The sequence below is a fragment of the Anomaloglossus baeobatrachus genome, chromosome 3, assembly GCF_048569485.1.
Source record: "Anomaloglossus baeobatrachus isolate aAnoBae1 chromosome 3, aAnoBae1.hap1, whole genome shotgun sequence".
Taxonomy (NCBI): domain Eukaryota; kingdom Metazoa; phylum Chordata; class Amphibia; order Anura; family Aromobatidae; genus Anomaloglossus; species Anomaloglossus baeobatrachus.
Window position 1 is genome coordinate 230,175,720 of NC_134355.1, and position 16,566 is coordinate 230,192,285.

Below are 16,566 nucleotides of genomic sequence, written 5' to 3' on the forward strand. Positions count from 1 at the left end.
CTTTCTTGCTCTCTTTCTGTTTTGCTCTTTCTTGCTCTTTCTTTCATTCTTGCTCTCTCTTTCTTGCTCTTTCTTTCTTTCTTTCTTGCGTTTTCTTTCTTTTTTGCTCTTTCTTTCTTGCTCTTTCTTTCTTGCTCTTTCTTTCTTTCTTGCTCTTTCTTTCTTTTTTGCTCTTTCTTTCTTGCTCTTTCTTTCTTGCTCCTTCTTTTTTTTCTAGCTCTTTCTTTCTTGCTCTTTCTTTCTTGCTCTTTCTTTCTTTCTTGCTCTTTCATTCTTTTTTTCTTTCTTACTCTTTCTTTCTTGCTCTTTCTTTCTTGCTCTTTCTTTCTTTTTTTTTCTTGCTCTCTTTCATTCTGTTTCTTTCTTGCTATTTCTTTCTTGCTCATTCATTCTTGCTCTTTCTTTCTTTCTTGCTCATTCTTTCCTTCTTGCTCTTTTTTCCTTCTTGCTCTCTCTTTCCTTCTTGCTCTCTCTTTCCTACTTGCTCTCTCTTTCCTACTTGCTCTTTCTTTCCTAGTTGCTCTCTTTCCTTCTTGCTCTTTTTTTCCTTCTTGCTATTCCTTTCTTTCTTACTCTTTCTTTCTTGTTCCTTCTTTCCCTCTTGCTCTTTCTTTCCTTCTTGCTCTCTTTCTCTATTGCTCTTTCTTTCCTTCTTACTCTTTCTTTCTTTCTTGCTCTTTCTTTCCTTCTTGCTCTCTTTCTTTCTTGCTCTCTTTCCTTCTTGCTCTCTATTTCTTTCTTGCTCTCTTTCTGTTTTGCTCTTTCTTGCTCTTTTTTCTTTCTTGCTCTTTCTTTCTTGCTCTTTTATTCTTTCTCTCTTTTTCTCGCTCTTTCTTTCTTTCTTGCTCTTTCTTACCTTCTTGCTCTTTCTTTCATTCTTGCTCTCTCTTTCTTGCTCTTTCTTTCTTTCTTGCTCTTTCTTTCTTGCTCTTTCTTTCTTTCTTGCTCTTTCTTTCTTTCTTGCTCTTTCTTTCTTGCTCTTTCTTTCTTGCTCTTTCTTTCTTGCTCTCTTTCTTTCTTGCTCTTTCTTTCTTTCTTGCTCTCTTTCTTTCTTGCTCTCTTTCTTTCTTGCTCTTTTATTCTTTCTCTCTCTTTCTCGCTCTTTCTTTCTTTCTTGCTCTTTCTTACCTTCTTGCTCTTTCTTTCATTCTTGCTCTCTCTTTCTTGCTCTTTCTTTCTTTCTTGCTCTTTCTTTCTTTTTTGCTCTTTCTTTCTTGCTCTTTCTTTCTTGCTCCTTCTTTTTTTTCTAGCTCTTTCTTTCTTGCTTTCTTTCTTGCTCTTTCTTTCTTGCTCTTTCTTTCTTTCTTGCTCTTTAATTCTTTTTTTCTTTCTTACTCTTTCTTTCTTGCTCTTTCTTTCTTGCTCTTTCTTTCTTTTTTTTTCTTGCTCTCTTTCATTCTGTTTCTTTCTTGCTATTTCTTTCTTGCTCATTCATTCTTGCTCTTTCTTTCTTTCTTGCTCATTCTTTCCTTCTTGCTCTTTTTTCCTTCTTGCTCTCTCTTTCCTACTTGCTCTCTCTTTCCTACTTGCTCTTTCTTTCCTAGTTGCTCTCTCTTTCCTTCTTGCTCTTTTTTTCCTTCTTGCTATTTTTTTCTTTCTTGCTCTTTCTTTCTTGCTCTTTCTTTTTTTCTTGTTCTTTCTTTCCTTCTTGCTCTTTCTTTCCTTCTTGCTCTCTTTCATTATCGCTCTTTTTTTCCTTCTTACTCTTTCTTTCTTGCTCTTTCTTTCCTTCCTTCTCTCTTTCCTTCTTGCTCTCTCTTTCCTTCTTGCTCTCTATTTCTGTCTTGCTCGCTCTTTCTTTCTTGCTCTTTCTTTCTTGCTCTTTCTTGCTCTTTCTTACTTTCTTGCTCTTTCTTTCTTGCTCTCTTTCTTTCTTGCTTTCTTACTTTCTTGCTCTTTTTTCTTTCTTGCTCTCTTTCTTTTTTGCTCTTTCTTTCTTTCTTGCTCTTTCTTTCTTTTTTTCTTTCTAGCTCTTACTTTCTTGCTCTTTCTTTCTTGCTCTTTCGTTCTTCCTCTCTCTTTCTTGTTCTTTCTTTCTTTTTTTGCTCTTTCTTTCCTTTTTGCACTTTCTTTCTTGCTCTTTCTTTCCTTCTTTCTCTCTCTTAACTTCTTGTTCTCTCTTACTATCTTGCGCTCTCTTTCTTGCTCTTTCTTTCTTGCGATTTCTTTCTTGCTCTTTCTTTCTTTCTTGCTCTTTCTTTCTTTCTTGCTCTTTCTTTCTTGCTCTTTCTTTCTTGCTCTTTCTTTCTTGCTCTCTTTCTTTCTTGCTCTTCCTTTCATTCTTGCTCTCTTTCTTTCTTGCTCTTTCTTTCTTGCTTGCTCTTTCTTGCTTGCTCTTTCTTTCTTGCTCTTTCTTTCTTGCTCTTTCTTTCTTGTTTTTTTCTTTCTTGTTCTCTTTCATTCTCTTTCTTTCTTGCTATGTCTTTCTTGCTCATTCATTCTTGCTCTTTCTTTCTTTCTTGCTCTTTCTTTCCTTCTTGCTCTTTCTTTCCTTCTTGCTCTCTCTTTCCTTCTTGCTCTCTCTTTCCTACTTGCTCTCTCTTTCCTACTTGCTCTTTCTTTCCTAGTTGCTCTCTCTTTCCTTTTTGCTCTTTTTTCCTTCTTGCTATTTTTTTCTTTCTTGCTCTTTCTTTCTTGCTCTTTCTTTTTTTCTTGTTCTTTCTTTCCTTCCTGCTCTTTCTTTCCTTATTGCTCTCTTTCATTATCGCTCTTTTTTCCTTCTTACTCTTTCTTTCTTGCTCTTTCTTTCTTGCTCTTTCTTGCTCTTTCTTACTTTCTTGCTCTTTCTTTCTTGCTCTCTTTCTTTCTTGCTTTCTTACTTTCTTGCTCTTTTTTCTTTCTTGCTCTCTTTCTTTCTTGCTCTTTCTTTCTTTCTTGCTCTTTCTTTCTTTTTTTCTTTCTAGCTCTTACTTTCTTGCTCTTTCATTCTTCCTCTCTCTTTCTTGTTCTTTCTTTCTTTTTTTGCTCTTTCTTTCCTTCTTGCACTTTCTTTCTTGCTCTTTCTTTCCTTCTTGCTCTCTCTTTACTTCTTGCTCTCTCTTTCCTACTTGCCCTCTCTTTCCTACTTGCTCTTTCTTTCCTAGTTGCTCTCTCTTTCCTTTTTGCTCTTTTTTCCTTCTTGCTATTTTTTTCTTTCTTGCTCTTTCTTTCTTGCTCTTTCTTTTTTTCTTGTTCTTTCTTTCCTTCCTGCTCTTTCTTTCCTTATTGCTCTCTTTCATTATCGCTCTTTTTTCCTTCTTACTCTTTCTTTCTTGCTCTTTCTTTCTTGCTCTTTCTTGCTCTTTCTTACTTTCTTGCTCTTTCTTTCTTGCTCTCTTTCTTTCTTGCTTTCTTACTTTCTTGCTCTTTTTTCTTTCTTGCTCTCTTTCTTTCTTGCTCTTTCTTTCTTTCTTGCTCTTTCTTTCTTTTTTTCTTTCTAGCTCTTACTTTTTTGCTCTTTCATTCTTCCTCTCTCTTTCTTGTTCTTTCTTTCTTTTTTTGCTCTTTCTTTCCTTCTTGCACTTTCTTTCTTGCTCTTTCTTTCCTTCTTGCTCTCTCTTTACTTCTTGCTCTCTCTTTCCTACTTGCCCTCTCTTTCCTACTTGCTCTTTCTTTCCTAGTTGCTCTCTCTTTACTTTTTGCTCTTTTTTCCTTCTTGCTATTTTTTTCTTTCTTGCTCATTTTCTTGCTCTTTCTTTTTTTCTTGTTCTTTCTTTCCTTCTTGCTCTTTCTTTCCTTCTTGCTCTCTTTCATTATCGCTCTTTTTTTCCTTCTTTCTCTTTCTTTCTTGCTCTTTCTTTCCTTCTTTCTCTCTTTCCTTCTTTCTCTCTCTTAACTTCTTGCTCTCTATTTCTGTCTTGCTCGCTCTTTCTTTCTTGCACTTTCTTACTCTTTCTTACTTTCTTGCTCTTTCTTTCTTGCTCTTTCTTTCTTATTTGCTCGCTTTCTTTCTTGCTTTCTTTCTTTCTTGCTCTTTTTTTTTTCTTGCTCTCTTTCTTTCTTGCTCTTTCTTTCTTTCTTGCTCTTTCTTTCTTTTTTTCTTTCTAGCTTTTACTTTCTTGCTCTTTCTTTCTTGCTCTTTCATTCTTCCTCTCTCTTTCTTGTTCTTTCTTTCTTTTTTTGCTCTTTCTTTCCTTCTTGCACTTTCTTTCTTGCTCTTTCTTTCCTTCTTGCTCTCTCTTTACTTCTTGTTCTCTCTTACTATCTTGCGCTCTCTTTCTTGCTCTTTCTTTCTTGCGCTTTCTTTCTTTTTTCCTCTTTCTTTCTTCTCTTTCTTTCTTTCTTGATCCCTTTCTTTCTTGCTCTCTTTCTTTCTTGCTTTTTCTTTCTTGCTTGCTCTTTCTTTCTTGCTCTTTCTTTCTTGCTCTTTCTTTCTTGCTCTTTCTTTCTTGCTCTTTCTTTCTTGTTTTTTCTTTTTTGCTCTCTTTCATTCTCTTTCTTTCTTGCTCTTTCTTTCTTGCTCTTTCTTTCTTTCTTGCTCTCTTTCTTTCTTGCTCTTTCTTTCTTGCTCTTTCCTTCTTGCTCTTCCTTTCTTGCTCTTTCCTTCTTGCTCTTCCTTTCTTGCTCTTTCCTTCTTGCTCTTCCTTTCTTGCTCTTTCTTTCTTGCTCTTTCTTTCTTTCTTTTTTGCTCTTTCTTTCTTGCTCTTTCTTTCTTTCTTGCTCTTTCCTTCTTGCTCGCTCTTTCTGTCTTGCTCTCTCTTTCTTTCTTGCTCTCTCTTTCTTTCTTACTCCTTCTTTTTTTTCTAGCTCTTTCTTTCTTGCTTTCTTTCTTGCTCTTTCTTTCTTGCTTTTTCTTTCTTTCTTGCTCTTTCATTCTTTTTTTCTTTCTTACTCTTTCTTTCTTGCTCTTTCTTTCTTGCTCTTTCTTTCTTTTTTTTTCTTGCTCTCTTTCATTCTCTTTCTTTCTTGCTCTTTCTTTCTTGCTCATTCATTCTTGCTCTTTCTTTCTTTCTTGCTCTTTCTTTCCTTCTTGCTCTTTCTTTCCTTCTTGCTCTTTCTTTCCTTCTTGCTCTCTCTTTCCTTCTTGCTCTCTCTTTCCTTCTTGCTCTCTTTCCTTCTTGCTCTCTCTTTCCTACTTGTTCTTTCTTTCGTAGTTGCTCTTTCCTTCTTGCTCTTTTTTCCCTTCTTGCTATTTCTTTCCTTCTTGCTCTTTCTTTACTTCTTGCTCTCTTTCATTATTGTTCTTTCTTTCCTTCTTACTCTTTCTTTTTTTCTTTCTTAATTGTTCTTTCTTTTCTTCTTGCTCTCTTTCCTTCTTGCTCTCTCTTTCCTTCTTGCTCTTTCTTTCTTGCTCTTTCTTGCTCTTTCTTACATTCTTGCTCTTTGTTTCTTGCTCTTTCTTTCTTTCTTGATCTCTTTCTTTCTTGCTCTTTCTTTCTTGCTCTTTTTTCTTTCTTGCTCTTTCATTCTTCCTCTCTATTTCTTGTTCTTTCTTTCTTTTTTTGCTCTTTCTTTCCTTCTTGCACTTTCTTTCTTGCTCTTTCTTTCCTTCTTGCTCTCTCTTTACTTCTTGTTCTCTCTTGCTATCTTGCGCTCTCTTTCTTGCTCTTTCTTTCTTGCGCTTTCTTTCTTTTTTCCTCTTTCTTTCTTTCTTCTCTTTCTTTCTTTCTTGATCCCTTTCTTTCTTGCTCTCTTTCTTTCTTGCTCTTTCTTTCTTGCTTGCTCTTTCTTTCTTGCTTGCTCTTTCTTGCTCTTTCTTTCTTGCTCTTTCTTTCTTGCTCTTTCTTTCTTGTTTTTTCTTTTTTGCTCTCTTTCATTCTCTTTCTTTCTTGCTCTTTCTTTCTTGCTCTTTCTTTCTTTCTTGCTCTCTTTCTTTCTTGCTCATTCTTTCTTGCTCTTTCCTTCTTGCTCTTCCTTTCTTGCTCTTTCCTTCTTGCTCTTCCTTTCTTGCTCTTTCCTTCTTGCTCTTCCTTTCTTGCTCTTTCTTTCTTGCTCTTTCTTTCTTGCTCTTTCTTTCTTTCTTTTTTGCTCTTTCTTTCTTGCTCTTTCCTTCTTGCTCGCTCTTTCTGTCTTGCTCTCTCTTTCTTTCTTGCTCTCTCTTTCTTTCTTGCTCCTTCTTTTTTTTCTAGCTCTTTCTTTCTTGGTTTCTTTCTTGGGGTTTCTTTCTTGCTCTTTCTTTCTTTCTTGCTCTTTCATTCTTTTTTTCTTTCTTACTCTTTCTTTCTTGCTCTTTCTTTCTTGCTCTTTCTTTCTTTTTTTTTTCTTGCTCTCTTTCATTCTCTTTCTTTCTTGCTCTTTCTTTCTTGCTCATTCATTCTTGCTCTTTCTTTCTTTCTTGCTCTTTCTAACCTTCTTGCTCTTTCTTTCCTTCTTGCTCTTTCTTTCCTTCTTGCTCTCTCTTTCCTTCTTGCTCTCTCTTTCCTTCTTGCTCTCTTTCCTTCTTGCTCTCTCTTTCCTACTTGTCCTTTCTTTCGTAGTTGCTCTTTCCTTCTTGCTCTTTTTTTCCTTCTTGCTATTTCTTTCCTTCTTGCTCTTTCTTTACTTCTTGCTCTCTTTCATTATTGTTCTTTCTTTCCTTCTTACTCTTTCTTTCTTTCTTAATTGTTCTTTCTTTTCTTCTTGCTCTCTTTCCTTCTTGCTCTCTCTTTCCTTCTTGCTCTTTCTTTCTTGCTCTTTCTTGCTCTTTCTTACATTCTTGCTCTTTGTTTCTTGCTCTTTCTTTCTTTCTTGCTCTCTTTCTTGCTCTTTCTTTCTTTCTTTCTTGCGTTTTGTTTCTTTTTTGCTCTTTTTGTTTTTGCTCTTTCTTTCTTGCTCTTTCCTTCTTGCTCTTCCTTTCCTGCTCTTTCTTTCTTGCTCTTTCTTTCTTTCTTGCTCTTTCTTTCTTTCTTTTTTGCTCTTTCTTTCTTGCACTTTCTTTCTTCCGCTTTCTTTCTTTCTTGCTCTTTCCTTCTTGCTCTCTCTTTCTGTCTTGCTCTCTCTTTCTTTCTTGCTCTCTTTCTTTCTTGCTCCTTCTTTTTTTTCTTGCTCTTTCTTTCTTGCTCTTTCTTTCTTGCTCTTGCTTTCTTGCTCTTTCTTTCTTGATCTTTCTTTCTTTCTTGCTCTTTCTTTCTTTCTTTTTTGCTCTTTCTTTCTTGCTCTTTCTTTCTTCCGCTTTCTTTCTTTCTTGCTCTTTCCTTCTTGCTCTCTCTTTCTGTCTTGCTCTCTCTTTCTTTCTTGCTCTCTTTCTTTCTCGCTCCTTCTTTTTTTTCTTGATCTTTCTTTCTTGCTCTCTTTCTTTCTTGCTCTTTCTTTCTTTCTTGCTCTTTCATTCTTTTTTTCTTTCGTGGTCTTTCTTTCTTGCTCTCTTTCATTCTCTTTCTTTCTTGCTCTTTCATTCGTGCTCATTCATTCTTGCTCTTTATTTCTTGCTTTTTCTTTCCATCTTGCTCTTTTTTTCCTTCCTGCTCTCTTTCCTTCTTGCTCTTTATTTCCTTCTTACTCTCTCTTTCTTACTTGCTCTCTCTTTCCTACTTGATCTTTCTTTCCTAGTTGCTCTCTCTTTCCTTCTTTCTCTTTTTTCCTTCTTGCTATTCCTTTCTTTCTTGCTCTTCCTTTTTTTCTTGTTCCTTCTTTCATTCTTGCTCATTCTTTCCTTCTTGCTCTTTCTTTATTGCTCTTTCTTTCCTTCTTACTCTTTCTTTCTTTCTTGCTCTTTCTTTCCTTCTTGCTCTCTTTCCTTCTTGCTCTCTTTCCTTCTTGCTCTCTATTTCTTTCTTGCTCTCTTTCTGTTTTGCTCTTTCTTGCTCTTTTTTCTTTCTTGCTCTTTCTTTCTTGCTCTTTTATTCTTTCTCTCTCTTTCTCGCTCTTTCTTTCTTTCTTGCTCTTTCTTACCTTCTTGCTCTTTCTTTCATTCTTGCTCTCTCTTTCTTGCTCTTTCTTTCTTTCTTGCGTTTTCTTTCTTTTTTGCTCTTTCCTTCTTGCTCTTTCTTTCTTGCTCTTTCTTTCTTTCTTGCTCTTTCTTTCTTTCTTGCTCTTTCTTTCTTGCTCTTTCTTTCTTGCTCTTTCTTTCTTGCTCTTTCTTTCTTACTCTTTCTTTCTTGCTCTTTCTTTCTTTCTTGCTCTCTTTCTTTCTTGCTCTCTTTCTTTCTTGCTCTCTTTCTTTCTTGCTCTTTCTTTCTTGCTCTTTCCTTCTTGCTCTTTCCTTCTTGCTCTTTCCTTCTTGCTCTTTCTTTCTTTCTTTTTTTGCTCTTTCTTTCCTTCTTGCACTTTCTTTCTTGCTCTTTCTTTCCTTCTTGCTTTCTCTTTCCTTCTTGCTCTCTCTTTCTGTCTTGCTCTCTCTTTCTTTCTTTCTCTTGCTTTCTTGCTCTATTTCTATCTTGCTCTCTCGTTCTTTCTTGCTCTTTCTTTCTTGCTTTCTTTCTTTCTTGCTCTTTCTTTCTTTCTTGCTGTCTTTCTTTCTTGCTCTTTCTTTCTTTCTTGCTCTTTCCTTCTTGCTCTCTCTTTCTGTCTTGCTCTCTCTTTCTTTCTTGCTCTCTTTCTTCCTTGCTCCTTCTTTTTTTTCTTGCTCTTTCTTTCTTGCTCTTTCTCTCTTGCTCTTGCTTTCTTGCTCTTTCTTTCTTGCTCTTTCTTTCTTGCTCTTGCTTTCTTGCTCTTTCTTTCTTGATCTTTCTTTCTTTCTTGCTCTCTTTCTTTCTTGCTCTTTCTTTCTTGCTCTTTCATTCTTTTTTTCTTTCTTGCTCTTTCTTTCTTGCTCTCTTTCATTCTCTTTCTTTCTTGCTCTTTCATTCGTGCTCATTCATTCTTACTCTTTATTTCTTGCTCTTTCTTTCCATCTTGCTCTTTTTTTCCTTCTTGCTCTCTCTTTCCATCTTGCTCTCTATTTCCTTCTTACTCTCTCTTTCTTACTTGCTCTCTCTTTCCTACTTGATCTTTCTTTCCTAGTTGCTCTCTCTTTCCTTCTTTCTCTTTTTTCCTTCTTGCTATTCCTTTCTTTCTTGCTCTTTCTTTTTTTCTTGTTCCTTCTTTCCTTCTTGCTCTTTCTTTCCTTCTTGCTCTTTCTCTATTGCTCTTTCTTTCCTTATTACTCTTTCTTTCCTTCTTGCTCTCTTTCCTTCTTTCTCTCTTTCCTTCTTGCTCTCTCTTTCTTTCTTACTCCTTTTTTTTCTAGCTCTTTCTTTCTTGCTTTCTTTCTTGCTCTTTCTTTCTTGCTTTTTCTTTCTTTCTTGCTCTTTCATTCTTTTTTTCTTTCTTACTCTTTCTTTCTTGCTCTTTCTTTCTTGCTCTTTCTTTCTTTTTTTTTCTTGCTCTCTTTCATTCTCTTTCTTTCTTGCTCTTTCTTTCTTGCTCATTCATTCTTGCTCTTTCTTTCTTTCTTGCTCTTTCTTTCCTTCTTGCTCTTTCTTTCCTTCTTGCTCTTTCTTTCCTTCTTGCTCTCTCTTTCCTTCTTGCTCTCTCTTTCCTTCTTGCTCTCTTTCCTTCTTGCTCTCTCTTTCCTACTTGTTCTTTCTTTCGTAGTTGCTCTTTCCTTCTTGCTCTTTTTTCCCTTCTTGCTATTTCTTTCCTTCTTGCTCTTTCTTTACTTCTTGCTCTCTTTCATTATTGTTCTTTCTTTCCTTCTTACTCTTTCTTTTTTTCTTTCTTAATTGTTCTTTCTTTAATCCTTGCTCTCTTTCCTTCTTGCTCTCTCTTTCCTTCTTGCTCTTTCTTTCTTGCTCTTTCTTGCTCTTTCTTACATTCTTGCTCTGTGTTTCTTGCTCTTTCTTTCTTTCTTGATCTCTTTCTTTCTTGCTCTTTCTTTCTTGCTCTTTTTTCTTTCTTGCTCTTTCATTCTTCCTCTCTATTTCTTGTTCTTTCTTTCTTTTTTTGCTCTTTCTTTCCTTCTTGCACTTTCTTTCTTGCTCTTTCTTTCCTTCTTGCTCTCTCTTTACTTCTTGTTCTCTCTTACTATCTTGCGCTCTCTTTCTTGCTCTTTCTTTCTTGCGCTTTCTTTCTTTTTTCCTCTTTCTTTCTTTCTTCTCTTTCTTTCTTTCTTGATCCCTTTCTTTCTTGCTCTCTTTCTTTCTTGCTCTTTCTTTCTTGCTTGCTCTTTCTTGCTCTTTCTTTCTTGCTCTTTCTTTCTTGCTCTTTCTTTCTTGTTTTTTCTTTTTTGCTCTCTTTCATTCTCTTTCTTTCTTGCTCTTTCTTTCTTGCTCTTTCTTTCTTTCTTGCTCTCTTTCTTTCTTGCTCATTCTTTCTTGCTCTTTCCTTCTTGCTCTTCCTTTCTTGCTCTTTCCTTCTTGCTCTTCCTTTCTTGCTCTTTCCTTCTTGCTCTTCCTTTCTTGCTCTTTCTTTCTTGCTCTTTCTTTCTTGCTCTTTCTTTCTTTCTTTTTTGCTCTTTCTTTCTTGCTCTTTCCTTCTTACTCGCTCTTTCTGTCTTGCTCTCTCTTTCTTTCTTGCTCTAGCTTTCTTTCTTGCTCCTTCTTTTTTTTCTAGCTCTTTCTTTCTTGGTTTCTTTCTTGGGGTTTCTTTCTTGCTATTTCTTTCTTTCTTGCTCTTTCATTCTTTTTTTCTTTCTTACTCTTTCTTTCTTGCTCTTTCTTTCTTGCTCTTTCTTTCTTTTTTTTTTCTTGCTCTCTTTCATTCTCTTTCTTTCTTGCTCTTTCTTTCTTGCTCATTCATTCTTGCTCTTTCTTTCTTTCTTGCTCTTTCTAACCTTCTTGCTCTTTCTTTCCTTCTTGCTCTTTCTTTCCTTCTTGCTCTCTCTTTCCTTCTTGCTCTCTCTTTCCTTCTTGCTCTCTTTCCTTCTTGCTCTCTCTTTCCTACTTGTTCTTTCTTTCGTAGTTGCTCTTTCCTTCTTGCTCTTTTTTTCCTTCTTGCTATTTCTTTCCTTCTTGCTCTTTCTTTACTTCTTGCTCTCTTTCATTATTGTTCTTTCTTTCCTTCTTACTCTTTCTTTCTTTCTTAATTGTTCTTTCTTTTCTTCTTGCTCTCTTTCCTTCTTGCTCTCTCTTTCCTTCTTGCTCTTTCTTTCTTGCTCTTTCTTGCTCTTTCTTACATTCTTGCTCTTTGTTTCTTGCTCTTTCTTTCTTTCTTGCTCTCTTTCTTGCTCTTTCTTTCTTTCTTGCGTTTTGTTTCTTTTTTGCTCTTTTTGTTTTTGCTCTTTCTTTCTTGCTCTTTCCTTCTTGCTCTTCCTTTCCTGCTCTTTCTTTCTTGCTCTTTCTTTCTTTCTTGCTCTTTCTTTCTTTCTTTTTTGCTCTTTCTTTCTTGCACTTTCTTTCTTCCGCTTTCTTTCTTTCTTGCTCTTTCCTTCTTGCTCTCTCTTTCTGTCTTGCTCTCTCTTTCTTTCTTGCTCTCTTTCTTTCTTGCTCCTTCTTTTTTTTCTTGCTCTTTCTTTCTTGCTCTTTCTTTCTTGCTCTTGCTTTCTTGCTCTTTCTTTCTTGATCTTTCTTTCTTTCTTGCTCTTTCTTTCTTTCTTTTTTGCTCTTTCTTTCTTGCTCTTTCTTTCTTCCGCTTTCTTTCTTTCTTGCTCTTTCCTTCTTGCTCTCTCTTTCTGTCTTGCTCTCTCTTTCTTTCTTGCTCTCTTTCTTTCTTGCTCCTTCTTTTTTTTCTTGATCTTTCTTTCTTGCTCTCTTTCTTTCTTGCTCTTTCTTTCTTTCTTGCTCTTTCATTCTTTTTTTCTTTCGTGGTCTTTCTTTCTTGCTCTCTTTCATTCTCTTTCTTTCTTGCTCTTTCATTCGTGCTCATTCATTCTTGCTCTTTATTTCTTGCTTTTTCTTTCCATCTTGCTCTTTTTTTCCTTCCTGCTCTCTTTCCTTCTTGCTCTTTATTTCCTTCTTACTCTCTCTTTCTTACTTGCTCTCTCTTTCCTACTTGATCTTTCTTTCCTAGTTGCTCTCTCTTTCCTTCTTTCTCTTTTTTCCTTCTTGCTATTCCTTTCTTTCTTGCTCTTCCTTTTTTTCTTGTTCCTTCTTTCATTCTTGCTCATTCTTTCCTTCTTGCTCTTTCTCTATTGCTCTTTCTTTCCTTCTTACTCTTTCTTTCTTTCTTGCTCTTTCTTTCCTTCTTGCTCTCTTTCCTTCTTGCTCTCTTTCCTTCTTGCTCTCTATTTCTTTCTTGCTCTCTTTCTGTTTTGCTCTTTCTTGCTCTTTTTTCTTTCTTGCTCTTTCTTTCTTGCTCTTTTATTCTTTCTCTCTCTTTCTCGCTCTTTCTTTCTTTCTTGCTCTTTCTTACCTTCTTGCTCTTTCTTTCATTCTTCCTCTCTCTTTCTTGCTCTTTCTTTCTTTCTTGCGTTTTCTTTCTTTTTTGCTCTTTCCTTCTTGCTCTTTCTTTCTTGCTCTTTCTTTCTTTCTTGCTCTTTCTTTCTTGCTCTTTCTTTCTTGCTCTTTCTTTCTTGCTCTTTCTTTCTTGCTCTTTCTTTCTTACTCTCTTTCTTTCTTGCTCTTTCTTTCTTTCTTGCTCTCTTTCTTTCTTGCTCTCTTTCTTTCTTGCTCTCTTTCTTTCTTGCTCTTTCTTTCTTGCTCTTTCCTTCTTGCTCTTTCCTTCTTGCTCTTTCCTTCTTGCTCTTTCTTTCTTTCTTGCTTTCTCTTTCCTTCTTGCTCTCTCTTTCTGTCTTGCTCTCTCTTTCTTTCTTTCTCTTGCTTTCTTGCTCTATTTCTATCTTGCTCTCTCGTTCTTTCTTGCTCTTTCTTTCTTGCTTTCTTTCTTTCTTGCTCTTTCTTTCTTTCTTGCTGTCTTTCTTTCTTGCTCTTTCTTTCTTTCTTGCTCTTTCCTTCTTGCTCTCTCTTTCTGTCTTGCTCTCTCTTTCTTTCTTGCTCTCTTTCTTCCTTGCTCCTTCTTTTTTTTCTTGCTCTTTCTTTCTTGCTCTTTCTCTCTTGCTCTTGCTTTCTTGCTCTTTCTTTCTTGCTCTTTCTTTCTTGCTCTTGCTTTCTTGCTCTTTCTTTCTTGATCTTTCTTTCTTTCTTGCTCTCTTTCTTTCTTGCTCTTTCTTTCTTGCTCTTTCATTCTTTTTTTCTTTCTTGCTCTTTCTTTCTTGCTCTCTTTCATTCTCTTTCTTTCTTGCTCTTTCATTCGTGCTCATTCTTTCTTACTCTTTATTTCTTGCTCTTTCTTTCCATCTTGCTCTTTTTTTCCTTCTTGCTCTCTCTTTCCATCTTGCTCTCTATTTCCTTCTTACTCTCTCTTTCTTACTTGCTCTCTCTTTCCTACTTGATCTTTCTTTCCTAGTTGCTCTCTCTTTCCTTCTTTCTCTTTTTTCCTTCTTGCTATTCCTTTCTTTCTTGCTCTTTCTTTTTTTCTTGTTCCTTCTTTCCTTCTTGCTCTTTCTTTCCTTCTTGCTCTTTCTCTATTGCTCTTTCTTTCCTTATTACTCTTTCTTTCTTTCTTGCTCTTTCTTTCCTTCTTGCTCTCTTTCCTTCTTTCTCTCTTTCCTTCTTGCTCTCTATTTCTTTCTTGCTCTCTTTCTGTTTTGCTCTTTCTTTCTTGCTCTTTTTTCTTTCTTGCTCTTTCTTTCTTGCTCTTTTATTCTTTCTCTCTCTTTCTCGCTCTTTCTTTCTTGCTCTTTCTTACCTTCTTGCTCTTTCTTTCATTCTTGCTCTCTCTTTCTTGCTCTTTCATTCTTTCTTGCATTTTCTTTCTTTTTTGATCTTTCTTTCTTGCTCTTTCTCTCTTGCTCTTTCTTTCTTGCTCTTTCTTTCTTTCTTGCTCTTTCTTTCTTGCTCTTTCTTTCTTGCTCTTTCTTTCTTGCTCTCTTTCTTTCTTGCTCTTTCTTTCTTTCTTGCTCTCTTTCTTTCTTGCTCTCTTTCTTTCTTGCTCTTTCTTTCTTGCTCTTTCCTTATTGCTCTTTACTTCTTGCTTTTTCCTTCTTGCTCTCTCTCTTTCTTGCTCTTTCTTTCCTTCTTGCTTTCTCTTTCCTTCTTGCTCTCTCTTTCTGTCTTGCTCTCTCTTTCTTTCTTTCTCTCTCTTTCTTTCTTGCTCTATTTCTATCTTGCTCTCTCGTTCTTTCTTGCTCTTTCTCTCTTGCTTTCTTTCTTTCTTGCTCTTTCTTTCTTGCTTGCTCTCTTTCTTTCTTGCTCTTTCTTTCTTGCTCTTTTTTTTTTCTTTCTTGCTCTTACTTTCTTGCTCTTTCTTTCTTGCTCTTTCATTCTTGCTCTCTCTTTCTTGCTCTTTCTTTCTTGCGTTTTCTTTCTTTTTTGCTCTTTCTTTCTTGCTCTTTCTCTCTTGCTCTTTCTTTCTTTCTTGCTCTTTCTTTCTTTCTTGCTCTTTCTTTCTTGCTCTTTCTTTCTTGCTCTTTCTTTCTTGCTCTCTTTCTTTCTTGCTCTTTCTTTCTTGCTCTCTTTCTTTCTTGCTCTCTTTCTTTCTTGCTCTCTTTCTTTCTTGCTCTTTCCTTCTTGCTCTTTCCTTCTTGCTCTTTCCTTCTTGCTCTCTCTCTTTCTTGCTTTTTCTTTCCTTCTTGCTCTTTCTTTCCTTCTTGCTCTCTCTTTCCTTCTTGCTCTCTATTTCTTTCTTACTCTCTCTTTCCTACTTGCTCTTTCTTTCCTAGTTGCTCTCTCTTTCCTTCTTGCTCTTTTTTTCCTTTTTGCTATTCCTTTCTTTCTTGCTCTTTCCTTCTTGCTCTTTCTTTTTTTCTTGTTCCTTCTTTCCTTCTTGCTCTTTCTTTCCTTCTTGCTCTTTCTCTATTGCTCTTTCTTTCCTTCTTACTCTTTCTTTCTTTCTTGCTCTTTATTTCCTTCTTGCTCTCTTTCCTTCTTGCTCTTTCTTTCCTTCTTGCTCTCCATTTCTGTCTTGCTCTCTTTCGGTTTTGCTCTTTCTTGCTCTTTCTTTCTTGCTGTTTCTTTCTTGCTCTCTTTCTTTCTTGCTCTTTCTTTCCTGCTCTTTTTTCTTTCTTGCTCTTTCTTTCTTGCTCTTTCATTCTTGCTCTCTTTCTCGCTCTTTCTTTCTTTCTTGCTCTTTCTTACCTTCTTGCTCTTTCTTTCCTTCTTGCTCTCTCTTTCTGTCTTGCTCTCTCTTTCTTGCTCTTTCTTTCTTTCGTTTTCTTTCTTTTTTGCTCTTTCTTTCTTGCTCTTTCTTTCTTGCTCTTTCTTGCTCTTTCTTTCTTTCTTGCTCTTTCTTTCTTTCTTGCTCTTTCTTTCTTGCTCTCATTCTTTCTTGCTCTTTCTTTTTTGCTCTCTTTCTTTCTTGCTCTTTCCTTCTTGCTCTTCCTTTCTTGCTCTTTCCTTCTTTATCTTCCTTTCTTGCTCTTTCTTTCTTGCTCTTTCTTTCTTGCTCGTTCATTCTTGCTCTTTCATTCTTGCTCTTTCTTTCTTGATCTTTCTTTCTTTCAGTTTTTGCTCTTTCTTTCCTTCTTGCTTTCTCTTTCCTTCTTGCTCTCTCTTTGTCTTGTCTCTCTTTCTTTCTTGCACTCTCTTTCTTTCTTGCTCTTTCTATCTTGCTCTTTCTTTCTTGCTTTCTTTCTCTCTTTCTTTCTTGCTCTTTCTTTCTTTCTCGCTCTTTCTTTCTTTTTTTCTTTCTTGCTCTTACTTTCTTGCTCTTTCTTTCCTGCTCTTTCTTTATTGCTCTTTCATTCTTGCTCTCTCTTTCTTGTTCTTTCTTTCCTTCTTGCTCTCTCTTTCCTTCTTGTTCTCTCTTACTGTCTTGCGCTCTTTTTCTTGCTCTTTCTTTCTTGCGCTTTCTTTCTTGCTCTTTCTTTCTTTCTTGCTCTCTTTCTTTCTTCCTCTTTCTTTCTTGCTTGCTCTTTCTTTCTTGCTCTTTCTTTCTTGCTACTTCTTTCTTTCTTGCTCTCTTTCTTTCTTGCTCTTTCTTTCTTGCTCTTTCCTTCTTGCTCTTCCTTTCTTGCGCTTTCCTTCTTGCTCTTCCTTTCTTGCTCTTTCTTTCTTGCTCTTTCTTTCTTGCTCTTTCCTTCTTGCTCTCTCTTTCTGTCTTGCTCTTTCTTTCTGTCTTGCTCTCTTTTTCTTTCTTGCTCTCTTTCTTTCTTACTCCTTTTTTTCTTGCTCTTTCTATCTTGCTCTTTCTTTCCTTCTTGCTCTTTCTTTCCTTCTTGCTCTCTCTTTCCTTCTTGCTCTTTTTTTCCTTCTTGCTATTCCTTTCTTTCTTGCTCTTTCTTTCTTGCTCTTTCTTTTTTTCTTGTTCCTTCTTTCCTTCTTGCTCTTTCTTTCCTTCTTGGTCTTTCTCTATTGCTCTTTCTTTCCTTCTTACTCTTTCTTTCTTTCTTGCTCTTTCTTTCCTTCTTGCTCTCTTTCCTTCTTGCTCTTTCTTTCCTTCTTGCTCTCTATTTCTGTCTTGCTCTCTTTCTGTTTTGCTCTTTCTTGCTCTTTCTTGCTCTTTCTTTCTTGCTGTTTCTTTCTTGCTCTCTTTCTTTCTTGCTCTTTCTTTCTTGCTCTTTCATTCTTGCTCTCTCTTTCTCGCTCTTTCTTTCTTTCTTGCTCTTTCTTACCTTCTTGCTCTTTCTTTCCTTCTTGCTCTCTCTTTCTGTCTTGCTCTATCTTTCTTGCTCTTTCTTTCGTTTTATTTCTTTTTTGCTCTTTCTTTCTTGCTCTTTCTTTCTTGCTCTTTCTTTCTTGATCTTTCTTTCTTTCTTGCTCTTTCTTTCTTGCTCTCATTCTTTCTTGCTCTTTCTTTCTTGCTCTCTTTCTTTCTTGCTCTTTCTTTCTTGCTCTTTCCTTCTTGCTCTTCCTTTCTTGCTCTTTCCTTCTTGCT